Source organism: Zootermopsis nevadensis, unplaced genomic scaffold, assembly GCF_977971745.1.
Source record: "Zootermopsis nevadensis isolate Lab colony 2312 unplaced genomic scaffold, Znev_1.0 Znev_ptg000008l, whole genome shotgun sequence".
In the NCBI taxonomy this organism is placed as follows: Eukaryota; Metazoa; Arthropoda; class Insecta; order Blattodea; family Termopsidae; genus Zootermopsis; species Zootermopsis nevadensis.
In genome coordinates, this window is record NW_028259140.1 from 6,672,246 (window position 1) to 6,684,894 (window position 12,649).

The following is a 12,649-nucleotide window of genomic DNA, read 5'->3' on the forward strand; positions in this document are numbered from 1 at the left end:
TTCAGATGAACAACAGTGAATTAAACCTACCATATTAATGCTCGTATAATGGAAGTGATGTATGCTTGTAGTAAAAATTTGTGGAAGCTTTACAAAATATGAAACACTTTTAATATGCAAACTGGCTCTTGAAATGAACAGAACAAAATTAAAATATCTGCCAAATTTTAGTTGTTGTTTACGTGTGGTTCTCAAATACTCACATCGAAACGCACTTCAATAGATTTAGTCTGAAAGGAACTGACGGTGAAATTTCTTGTAAAATGTTATTCTATAATTTTCCTCAAAGAAATAGCTCATTTAGTGTAACTATTATTGCTTATTATTATGAAGAAATATCTGATGATTTTTTTTCTTCAAAACTTAACTAATTACGTTGATGGATGTCGAAGACAAGTTAGTCAAAGTCTAGAAATATTAAAAACAGCTTCATGCGTTGAAGTGAAACGAAGTCCTTTGATATCAGAGAAGGTCATATCGACTCAGTTTTCTTCGTGATTAGTCTGTGTTACAACAGATCGACCTCATGGTGTCAGGGAAGCTGTCATCTACCCACACATGACGTCATCTCCGGGAGTGACAAATGACAGTCTACAGTTTATTACTTGCCGCCAAAAGAGATGGAGGAACAGTGGAGGCCAGCACATAAAGATAATGACAGATGACGAAGCACAAATTTCTGTAAATGGAAATCCAGGACATCGCAGTATCACATTCAGATGTTTTCTATGTAACTTATATGTTTTTGTTATAAAAGGTCTTTACTGGATGTTGATTTATTATCTCTACGCTTCGCCAAGCATGTGCGCATTAGAGAATTCTTTTTCGTGGGGGCTAAGTGGTCAACTATAATTTGAGAGCTAGAAAGTCGAAGAAGGGGTAAAACGATATTAGCGAAGCAGTGTCGCCATCATCTCACAGTGTTTTGAAGTACACACCCAATTTCATTTGTTTTAAGAAGTCATGGGTAATAAACTAATTGTCTCATCTGATGTCCTGCCAGTGTCGGATGTTTGAAAGCTTGCGATTTCTGACCGTCATGAATGGAATTCGGTATGACGAACAGTAATGGCGTAGCGATACAGAGATGGTCTACTTTGCACTACAGCAAGAGTGAACATTCTTACAAGTTAAATCACAGAATCAAAATATTTGTAACAAATAGCACGTCAATCCAAATTTCAGATTGCGTATATAACAGAAGACAAAAATACAAAAATAAATATTTGCGCCATGTAGTCTGGTAGAAGTTTGCTGACGTTTCCGAGGTTCTTGCTACCTAAAATCATCAGGGCGATCGCCCAACATCCTAGAGGGCAGTAATCTCCATACTTTACGCCGTGAGAACATGAAATTCCATCAGAACAGTATTTTCGTCTTCGATTACATACCTGAATATTTCTGTCTTCTGGGTTGTTGCGCTGTGTAGTATGGTAGATTTATTCATCGCCCTGATGACGGAGGCAGGATGACCTCTGAAACGTTGGTTAACATCTACCAGACTACACGGCGCAACAACCCAGAAGACAGAAATCTTCAGACTCAGCGCCCTGATGACGGAGGCAGTATGACCTCTGAAACGTTGGTTAACATCTACCAGACTACACGGCGCAACAACCCAGAAGACAGAAATCTTCATACTCACCGCTGTAAAAACCTCAAATCATACATCTATAAGTAGGATTTTGAATGAATAATTTTTAATTACGAGTACAACAATTCTGAGAGCACTGTTAAGGCTAGCAATAAAACGGATGAGGTATAATTCGGCTAAAGGGGTTTCCTGCTAAGTATGGAGCACTTCGCTTATCAGATTATGTCACCATCATTACCACTCGTCTTTTTGTTCAGCAGACCAGCAACAGTTTTTAGTTTCTCTCGTAAAGTGTTCTTTTGTGCACACGTTCATTCGATTCAGTAGGACGATGACTATCTTCACGAACAAAAGCATCACATAATCCCAGAAATATAAGTGGCATAATTGCCTACGAATTACGCACTTGATTTATAGGAATCAACAAACATACACAATAAAAATCAAAGAAACTTCCTATGTATGTATGAAATGTCTGCATGTATTTACAATTTGCATTTGGACAACCCCCACTTTAATCAATTCGGAATACAGGATCTGATACTAAATGGACGAAAAGTTATAAAATATAATAAACCTACCATTTGAAGCTGAAGCTCTTCAAAAAATATATTATGAATTCAATCCGTACCGCAAAGCAAAAACTTGTTAAATGTTTACGGAAATAATCTTTGTTTATAGTGAAAAAATCTTACGAAACCCATAAATATGAAATGAATAGGCGTCGATTTTTAAAGTAAGAGGACACAGCCCTTAGTTATCATCGGGGTTTGAGGGGTTAAAGGTAGATTCACATACCATACATTCATATTACAGTTCTTTTACCGAACTCCACCACACCTCGAATCTTGGAAGCTGCTCGAATTGTATACACTTCTCATTTATTACTGTTATCCTCATAAGTAAAGTAAAACTTCCCACTAGCGCCACGTAGGCGCATTGGGGGAGTGGAGGTATAGCTCCTACTCTTTCTTGACCTCGGCACTAGATGGGGTGAGTGGTCAGCAACACGCCCCGGCCGGCTTTACCCCCGGAAAAGGACCCCGGTGCCCATTGGATAGGAGACTTTACTTTATTATGTTTATCACCCAATTTCCTGATCATCGTTACGCTCCACTTTTACATACTGATTCGTCTTCATAAAATAACAAAATCCTTAAGACAGTTACAATAATTTACATATATTTAAGGCCGTCCTTTGTATATTATTTTTCACTCATCTTTTAAAGTTAATTTTCTACTCGTTGCCCTGTCCATTCTCCCAGCATCCCTACGAACATGTCAAACGAGGGACGTCACATTTACATAAAGATTCGAGTTACTCCAGCAGACCACTCATGTAATTGATTCAAGCTCTTGTTTCTCGTTTTCCTAATGGCAACTGAATGCAGCAAAGCCATTCTTTTCAGCTCATTGCGTATTCACTTGGCATCTTCGTCAGGCCATTGTTTCTACTTCAGTCTTGACTCCTCCCCCCTCATCAATATGGAACACTTTTTAAACTAAGCACTTTGATTGGCTGCTTGCGGTGTCGTTTGTTACTGCAGACAAGTTCTTGACCATCATTCCAACCTTGTCAACATCTCCAACTGTCATTCAGTCTCAAGAAATATTTATTATACATGGAGGTACAGGGCTCTGACAAGCTTCACCTCCCCAATCAACCATCTGATAGCCACTACACTCAGCTAGATAGTCAGACGCGGACTGTCCTCAAAATACGGTACCATCCTGCCCCTAGTGGAGACAGACTAACAAAAATGCTCAATTGGAATAGCGTATCATTATGGACGTTATAATGGATCAAAAGCGAGATGATAAGACGGACTGGGCAATTGTTCTTCTTTTTTTTCTTATTAATGATACTTTGTATAGAGTCTAATGGCTAAGTTATTGTACGTACTGCTGTACAATTGGCCGGATTCATATCTATAGCGTGTCCTGACACCCCTAATAATGACCATACTTAGAGAGAGGTATTAATTAAAGTAATAATAACACCAATAATAATCCATGCTGTTTCTTTGTTGTTTCTTCCTGCATCCACTCACTTCTGTAACTTTTTATAATGTACACAGTGAGTGTTAAATGCTTTCGAATTGTTCGTTGCGCGTCCCAAACACGATTTTGAGGTCGTAAACATGTATTTTTTTAGTTCCTGGAGCTGTTTCAGTTTCAGGGTATCGTATTTAATAACAAAAATGTTCATAACAGTGATAATACTACAAATAATAACTTCGAGGCAATACTAAATAAAATATATTTGTAAGTAAAAATAATTTGTCTACTGTAATGCCTTTCACGAAATTAACATGGGATCAACATTTCAACATAAACAGAGTATACCTTGTTATAATGGCTGTTTTTGTTGGTGATGAAGTCCGATATTTATTCATGACAGTGGCCCCAGTACAAGGCTAAGTACGATTAAGTCCGCGTTGAGAATGGCCGACGGGCGGAAATAAGGAGTTATCTTGTTGAATGTCACACCGACCCCAGAGGCAAATCCAAACTTACGTTTGAGAACAGATCATCGGAAAAATGTTAATAAAACAGGCATAAAATTTAAACAGGATTGTTCATTATCCGAGCTTACATCCTTCTTATAGGGACATCTTTCTGCGCCTACCGTTATGATTTGATCGTTCGCGTGCATGGCCGCTTTCAAACACAAATTGAAAACATTGTATTAATGTTTCCATTCCAGAACAATAGAAATTATTAAGTGTAGAACTATAACTTTGTCATTTACTTTTCATGCCTGTCAAAAGTTACGTCACGTTTTGAAGGAAGAACAAACATGTTTACAGAATTTTAAAACAAAACATGCAATTTACACCAAAAAAAGATATATTCTGTTGTTGAATCTGCCTAAATTACGCATCGAGAAAGTGTGAGGTCTAACAGCTGCTAGGTTTTCGTCATCTCTTGGCATAACTTCTGTCCCTTTTATGTTCGAAAACATAAAAAATGACACTGCGCGCATTAAAGGCCACATAATAATAATTTTTACATGAGCGGGCGAGATGTCATTCGTCTTCTTCCGCTAAATTAGAAAATGATCCAAAAACATGCTTTTAAAAACCGATTGACCTTCACCCTTTCAACATAATCTTGACCTCTGGGGACTGCCTTCTTCGTCGTTACAATGTTGCCCTCTGCGTTATCATTTCTCTATCATCATAAACATTATAAGCCGAAATAATGATGGTGACATAACGTTGTCACAAATAATTTGTTTGCTGGCCCAACAAAATGTAAAAAAAACCGTTTTAACTGTTAGGTCAAGAGGTCGAAGCTTTTATGTCGCCCGAATTAATCTGGTGTTGACGCCAATATAAAATGTAATACGAATGACTCCCTCCTTACACAAATAGGCCTATATGATTTCTGTAACCTCTTCTACAGTCCACGACTGTAATCTTGAGACTTGCAAGGAATGCACGGTCCGTAGCGTTAAAGGCAGACGCTATGTTTCCTCCTTCACCCCACTTCCTCACCCCGCAAGTCTCAAGATTACAGTCGTGAACTGTACTTAGAAATTTTAAATTACACATTAATTTGTTTCAGATTACCTCATTAAATTGATATTACGCCGTGTTTAACATGTTTTAAATCTTAACGTTGTTACCGTTTGTCAGCAACGGTAAAGTCGATGTTTCTGTTATCAATTACCAGATTTTTTAAGGAAAGCAGCGGAACTTAAATAACAAGTCTTTGAAATGGGACACGATAATGTTTGTCAAAGACACGCGTCTTCCAACAGTTTGAACCAACGTCGAGCAAGAGCATAATTGGATTTTAAGACAAGTCAGTTCCCTAAGATGAGAGATAGGCCTACTTTTTTGCACAGGAAGTTGAAATGTACTGAAAGACCTCTGCCGCGTTAAATTATCCAAGGGAGGTTTAAAATGTGTGCAGTAGCGATGATATGAGGTGCACAGCGATGAACTTTATGTATTTGGAACATACACTAAATCGCGCACTTGCCATGTAGTCGGACCAACTAGCTCACACAGTGAAAGTGTATTAAAATTTAAATTGAAGTGTGGTTACTGGCTACAGTTAGCCATGAGGGATGACGCGACGATGAATGTTTCATGACCTTAGTAGCCGGCCTCAGGACGAGCCGTCTCTCCCAACCCCGTCTTTCCATCCAGGACAATGAAAGGGCATGGGGTCAGGAAGAGGGGGGAAATAGAATAAAATAGAATTCTAAGGCAAAAGAACGAGGTTGATGACCAAATATTTTACACGTGACTTTCAGAATAAAACATTAATACTGAGCAAATAATTAATTACAGTTATCGAACTGTCCTGGCAGTTGTAGACTAGGCTGTAGAATAAATTGTAGACTGGCATGTGGAAAGATTGTTACTTTCTCCGCCTCAGTGGGTAGCTCTTCCCTCCTTAACATTTATTTTTCAAAATACATACAATCTACTGTATTTTAAAACTGAGAAGTCACAGTTCCGGTCTAAATGTTTCGAAATAACTTAATAAAGGACGAGTAGCCGGTGGGTCCTTGGTACCACGAACCCAACGCTGATAACTGCTAATGCATCGGAGTCTGACAACGGATTATTTCTGTCGGTACCACAAATTAGTAACGGTGAGCTGGTACACGTCTTGATCCTGCTGTAAGTCGTCACTGCAGCATCATCATCATCATCTCGACATTCTCCTGTGGTTACAGCCAACCGAATGCTTTCCCAAGCAAAGTCTGGGACCACCACAGAGTCTGAAGCCACAGACTTACTTGGTTCCGGTAGATGACTACATCGGTTATTAATTGCAAGGCTATTTCTTTTTGCGTCTATTGTACAGCCTTTAACATGTTTACAACCAGTTTTGTTGAAGATGGTTGCTGTCAATAGACTAGCTTTTCACTGCTGCCAACATAGGATAGAGTTTGTAACAGCCCAAAGATCGCACATGATGTCAGTGGACGGTTTAATCCTTTCAACTCATATTGCCTGACTAAATGACTAATAATGGGGTATTCCACTTAGAAATATGTATTATGGGTTTCTTTACTTTTCTAGAATAAACAGCTATTTCCTAGCTTTCATGTTAGTAACTCGCCTGATCAAATTAATGGAAGGGTAATTCTAAGTACGGTTTTAAACAGGTGAGGCACGGAAACGAAGCCCGTGTCCCACTGGATAAGAGGCTGGGTGGGCCCAAGATCCGGTTTGGAAGCAGAGGCAAGAACAAAAATCTTTCGCCCCCGATTCGAACCCCTATACTGATAGATACCGTGGTTCATCCAACCAGACACACCTCATTTAAAAAGGTTGTAGTCAGCAGTTTGCTTTGAACATTTTACTCTTGGTGTGCGAAAAGTATTTATTAAATGGTAGGATGCTGAGAATCTTGTGTCTGATGTTAGAACCCATTGTCGCTGATTACATGTCTTAATTACTTATCAAATTATCTGAGTCGTTATGTATTAAAACAGCTGATTATAAAAAGCTCATGTATAAACAGTGACTTCTAACCTCACTGACTTCATAGAATGAATAAAGCTGCCTGTACTGGTTCAATGACCCAGTGTCAGTATCTGAGGTTCGCTTGTGGAGTGACAGAGCCACAAAACATTTCAAGTAACACGAAAAATAATTTTCAAAATGGATTCAGTGAGCAGAAAATGTAATAATTCTGAATACGTGAATTACCGTTTGAAGTATATCAAGTATAAAGCACTGACGATTAATAAATTATAGGCTTAATTGATGTAAAATTAATAATTTTCAATAAATAAAAATTATTGGGCTACAGAACTTTTGATCCTTGAAAAATATTATATTACTGTTTGTGGTCACCGCATTTCCAAAATTTACACACAAACACGTTACATTCCGTACCTGACGCTTTCTGTTCTAAGAAACTACACACACACACACACACACACACACACACACACACACACACACACAGTTTATCCTTTGTGAAAAGGAAGCCATCTACAGCCACTTACAAAGCACAAAACTGACCTCAGCAAGCACTACTGAACTTATGTGTCATTTAATCCAAGCGTTTACGTGGCGTTTTATTACAGAGTTGTCTCATTTTGTTTCTCAAATATGGTGGTATTCCGTATTACGAGCTTATTCCATATATACTGCCCTTCGTCCAGTGAATTTTAATCACACTGCCCACAGACATATAGATTACGATAAGAAAAAGCTATTAAAAATTATGCTAACCTGATGAGAAGAAGCAAAACAGGTCAAGTTCATGACAGCTCAGTAGGGGTGTCGCGGAGTTCAGCGGGGTTCCAACATGGGGCCCCCTCTGCGGGCTGCACTAGACCACAGAGACTTCGTGCTCTGCAGAAACAAAGAGAAGCCGATAACTAGTAAGCAGATAGGTATAATGGAAACAAAAAGAAATCCTTGTCTCAGCAGGACGTCTTTGAAAACCGGGGACTGTGCTTCGTGTTTGAGGCTACACTGTAAATTAAAAAGAAAGAACAAGGGTTTCTTTCTTTTCCGGTTTTTTTCTTATCTTCTCCTTCTACCCCGAGCTCCTGAAAGTAGGTTATTATTTCAACTCAACATATAGCACACAGAAATTATTAAATTCAACCGAAATACTGGCAGAACTTCAAAGGCGAGATGTCAGGTGTTTACGGCGACTAGCAGAAAAATTACAATCTTTTGCTATGAGACGTCTTGTGTACTGGCCTCCAACTCCTGATGATGGAGGCAGTAAGACCTATGAAACCTCGATCAATATCTAACAGACTACACGGTGCTACATCCTAGAGGACAGCCACCTTCAGAACATACAAAGGTTTATAAAATGAATAATTAATTTTTTTGTTGTCATTGATGATTACATCTAGACCTGAAAATGAAAAAAATAACAAAAAACTAAAAAAATTGCATAATTAAAGCTTAATAATTTGTACCTTCGTCAGCATAGTAAAGGGGATCACTTAGGGGACATGAGCTAAGTTGGACACACAGGAGGCATGGAACTGATGCGAAATTCGCAAAGAACTTTTATCGGGAAATCTTACGCTGAGTTCAAGTGAGAATTCAACTAAAATGGATCTTAAGGAAACAGAATATCAGAATGTTGATAAAATGGCTTCTTGTGACCAAGTATAAGTACCAGTGGCGTGCTCTTATACAAACGATTATGAAACCCTGACTTCTAGAATCGGCGAGGAATGTGATCAGCCGAGCGACTGTTAGCTTCTCAAAAAGGCTTCTGCTACATGAAGTTGGTTATTTTAATGTGATGTAGATAAGTTACATAATTTTTAACTATAGCTGACGGGGTGTGGAACTGTCCAGAAATATCAGATATCGTCATTAACACAAACAAGGCAACAACTTAAAAAATTAAACAAACAGGCTTACGTTACTTTTATACGAACTCGGTGCCGTGAGTGAGTCCTACTCGTGGGATCCACATTTGTTGTTATCCATACCGCAACCACTAAGAACAGTACAGATGATTACTGAGAATTAAACGAGAAGGACAATTACAAACAAAATTCTCGAAGAGTTACTTCCATAAAGATATCATTCCTTTGCGTCGTAACGTGGCTTGTTTAATAATTTTAAGTAAAAATATGTTTTTCGCTTATTTAAGTTTGTTTGCTGTTTAGTTACTGAAAAGAGTGTTTTTCCTTTCTCACTAACACCACATAAATTCTTGGATAACGCAAAAAACAATATGTATTAATTACGTTATATCAGGGGTAGACAAAAACAAAGTTTTGTGCTAGAGATTATTCGACGTGAGGTTAATGAACTCAATAAAAATAAAGTATGCATTGAAATTAATCCTTTTTGAGCAGCTGAAGTCGCTCAGTTGACAAAGAAATTCCCAGCCCTTTATGAAACCCGAAAGTTAATTACCGTTTTAAGAAGAACCTCACACTGTATCCAAACAGAGCCAATGAATACAGTCCATCCGTTACGTTGTGTAGAATCACTACATAAGTGTGACTGAAATAACCGATATGTGAGTAGTGACAGACAGAGTTATCACCAGCAATCTTGATGATACGTAGTCCTCATCTGCAAGCAGTCAGCCTTGATATGACTGCACATACCCCCCTTTTCGAACCACTCTTGGCCACCAATCACATCATTATATTATAATTCATTATGAGACCATAATTATCGATAATCTACTAGTAGAAATTCAACGAGTCTATAAATCTGACACGATTCTAACACTAATTTAGACTGTTAACATATTTTATATTTCAATTTTTGAAAAAGCCGTTCGTAATAATTATATACTAAAATAACTAACAACTTCCCCCAGTGTAAATCGTAATTAGCATTAACATTGATGATTATATATAGAACCATACTCGATCACAAAATTAGCTGTTTTATTATATCATTAAGCATGTAAGAAATGGACTATAGATCATGCTGGCCAGTGACGGATGTGTGTTGTGTAAGAATTATTAATGATAGATTACTATCACGTGACTAATTATCTGTTGTTTCAAATACGGATAAATTTATGGCCTTCAGTCTGCCGACTCTGTCCTGTATGTTAAAAGTTATAAATGTTCAAAGTTCAGACAATTTATTTATTTAATTCATGTAGAATGTGATACATTTAAATCGCGTACGTATCATGATTCCATGCTTCAGGCAAGATGCTTACAACTGATATTTGTAAGTATAAAATACTTTTCACGACATTTGAAGCTGAAACATTTCCTTTAACCCTTCTGAAGGCGAAGTTCATTTAAATAATATTTAAGTACTTAATCCTTACCGTACGTAAACACAACTCATCACCATCACACATATCAACTGATTAACCCTGTTACAGGAATTCGTCGTTAATGATCCTGAAAATCACGCGAAACCCCAATTTACACTCAATATCCAGAGCACAGGATTATTTATTGTTGAAGTAGGTGGTACCATGAGGACAAGGACGAAGATGGTTCTTTAACAGTTGTTTTTTTCTACATTCAGCCACCTTACAAGGCTGGTAGCTCGAGAAGATTTTATTACACTTCGTCGCCGTGAAAACTTCAGATCACACAGGTGGTACATATAGTTACCAAGGGGTTTTAAAGGATAAAATAAGAAACCTAGCAACCAATCATTTTTCTTCATATCAGAGATGTGGAAGGAAACATAAACAAGTACAAGAACTTCATAAATTAAAGCATTATGATGGCGGCTTCACTGATATACCCATAATTAAAGAGCGTACACGCACGTGTATATAGCACACATGCTAAAACACTGTGCACTTTATAATTGTAAGGCAATGCTAGCATAAAGCAATTCCTTGCTTATACAAGTTAATTTTAGCTTTCAGCAACTACAGCCCACGTTTAAAACCTTTATCTCTGCAGAGAAACTTCATTACATTCTAGGTCCTTCCACGTTCATACAGTATCATTGACTTTTGTCACAGGATTAATTAATCACGCATGTAATAACAGCGCTAGATGCCCTCTGTACAGTTTCTAGATTAAAGAACACACACACACAGCACACGGAAATGCCAGTTGCAGTGGCGGAATGTCATATAACAATGAATTGGTGTCCTTATATTATAACGAAAATACGAAATGACAATTTTTTATTTTCCGTAGTAAGTCTATACTCCGAAAGTTTGGGAGTCTTAAACTTTACGCGGTTGGGTTCTTAAATTGTTGTTGTTATTAGCGGTTAGCCACACGCTACTGACACGCCTGCTTTAAAAACTCCATTCATATTAGACATGAAGCCTCTACTCTTTAAATTATTTCCGCTCTTAACAAACATGACGCTACTGAAAATGCTATATCATTCAGTGAGGGCAGTTAGGTAATTCTGTAACAGTAACTTGATTTACAAATATGTGGGTCTACAGTTTATTCAGTTATTGTAATGGGCCTAAATAACGGTAATAAAATTAATAAGGTTAATAATAATGTATTTCTTATTATATTGTCATAATAAATATGAATATTTGATTGGCGTTTAATTTGTATGCTAGGATTGTGTCGTTCGAATTTCGGCCATCGTCTGTCTAGCAGACTCGAATTATCGGTCCCTTAAGACGATGTTGCTATAAGATAGCCATCCGATTTCCTTCGACATGTAACTGAAATTATGATTAAAAAGTTTATTACCGTATTTACAAGTGCCACCACCAGACCTATCAAGAGCCAGTTAAATCCACTGAAAGTCTCTCTCCAAGTCTAATGTTTCGTAACATAAATTATTTATTTATAGTTTATTTAACGATGCTTTTTCAGTAGCCCACACTACATAGCGCCGAATGAGAAAACGATAGTTAATAATGAATTGGAAAAATGTGGAAGGAAGCGGTCGTAATGCGTGCTTATATATCATATATTTAAAATGATTGTGCCATTAATATTACCAACAGCTCGTTCAAACTCGCGAAGAATGTCTTTGAAGAGACGTGACACACCGAGAGAACATTACATGACAGTTAGCTTCTGAAATGTTGCATTGTGTAGTGTGGTAGATACTGGTCGACGTTTCAGATGCTTTTACTATCTCCGTCATCAGAGTGATATCTACCAGACTACAAGGTACAACATAATAAAAACCATCTTCTGAGTTGTCGCCGTGAGAACCTGAAATCTCAACGACACAGCACCAACTTATTATGTACCGCTAAGTTATGTGAAATATTCTGTAAGAGAATAAAACGTTAATTTCGTCGCTTTAGCTCTTGTCAGCAGTAAACATGAATTCAAGTGAAATAAAAATCAGAACTGAAGACGCCACAGAGCAAATTACAGCCATTAGGCCTATATCGTTTGTTGTAACTATCTACACAACGTGTTATCAGTTAACACTAATTATATGCTGAGCTTAATTGGGTGCATGTTTCGACAACAAAGTGTTATCATGTGACATAGCCTTATCTTTAACTAATGTCCTGCGCCAAGTTGTCAACTGCTAACGCATTGTGCAGATAGTTACAACAAATAATATAATTTAAATAAACAGCAGGAATCACACGTAATAATAAACAATTGCAGCTAATTATAATTAACGCTTTAATATAATTTATTCAAGCAATTTTCAAGGG

The 12,649-nt window shown here is 37.5% G+C and overlaps 1 protein-coding gene and 1 long non-coding RNA gene across 6 annotated transcripts in view; one reads left to right on the plus strand and one right to left on the minus strand.

The window, feature by feature from the left end:
• The window catches only part of LOC110829814 (zinc finger protein basonuclin-2), a 249,162-nt gene that overhangs the window by 132,966 nt on the left and 103,547 nt on the right, over nucleotides 1–12,649 (plus strand). The window lies entirely within an intron of this gene.
• Nucleotides 7,823–12,649, minus strand: part of LOC110829822 (uncharacterized) — a 218,099-nt gene continuing 213,272 nt past the window's right edge. Inside the window, exon 4 of the long non-coding RNA XR_002543094.2 lies at nucleotides 7,823–7,926. This is a non-coding gene — a long non-coding RNA (uncharacterized LOC110829822). The remainder of the gene's footprint in view (nucleotides 7,927–12,649) is intronic.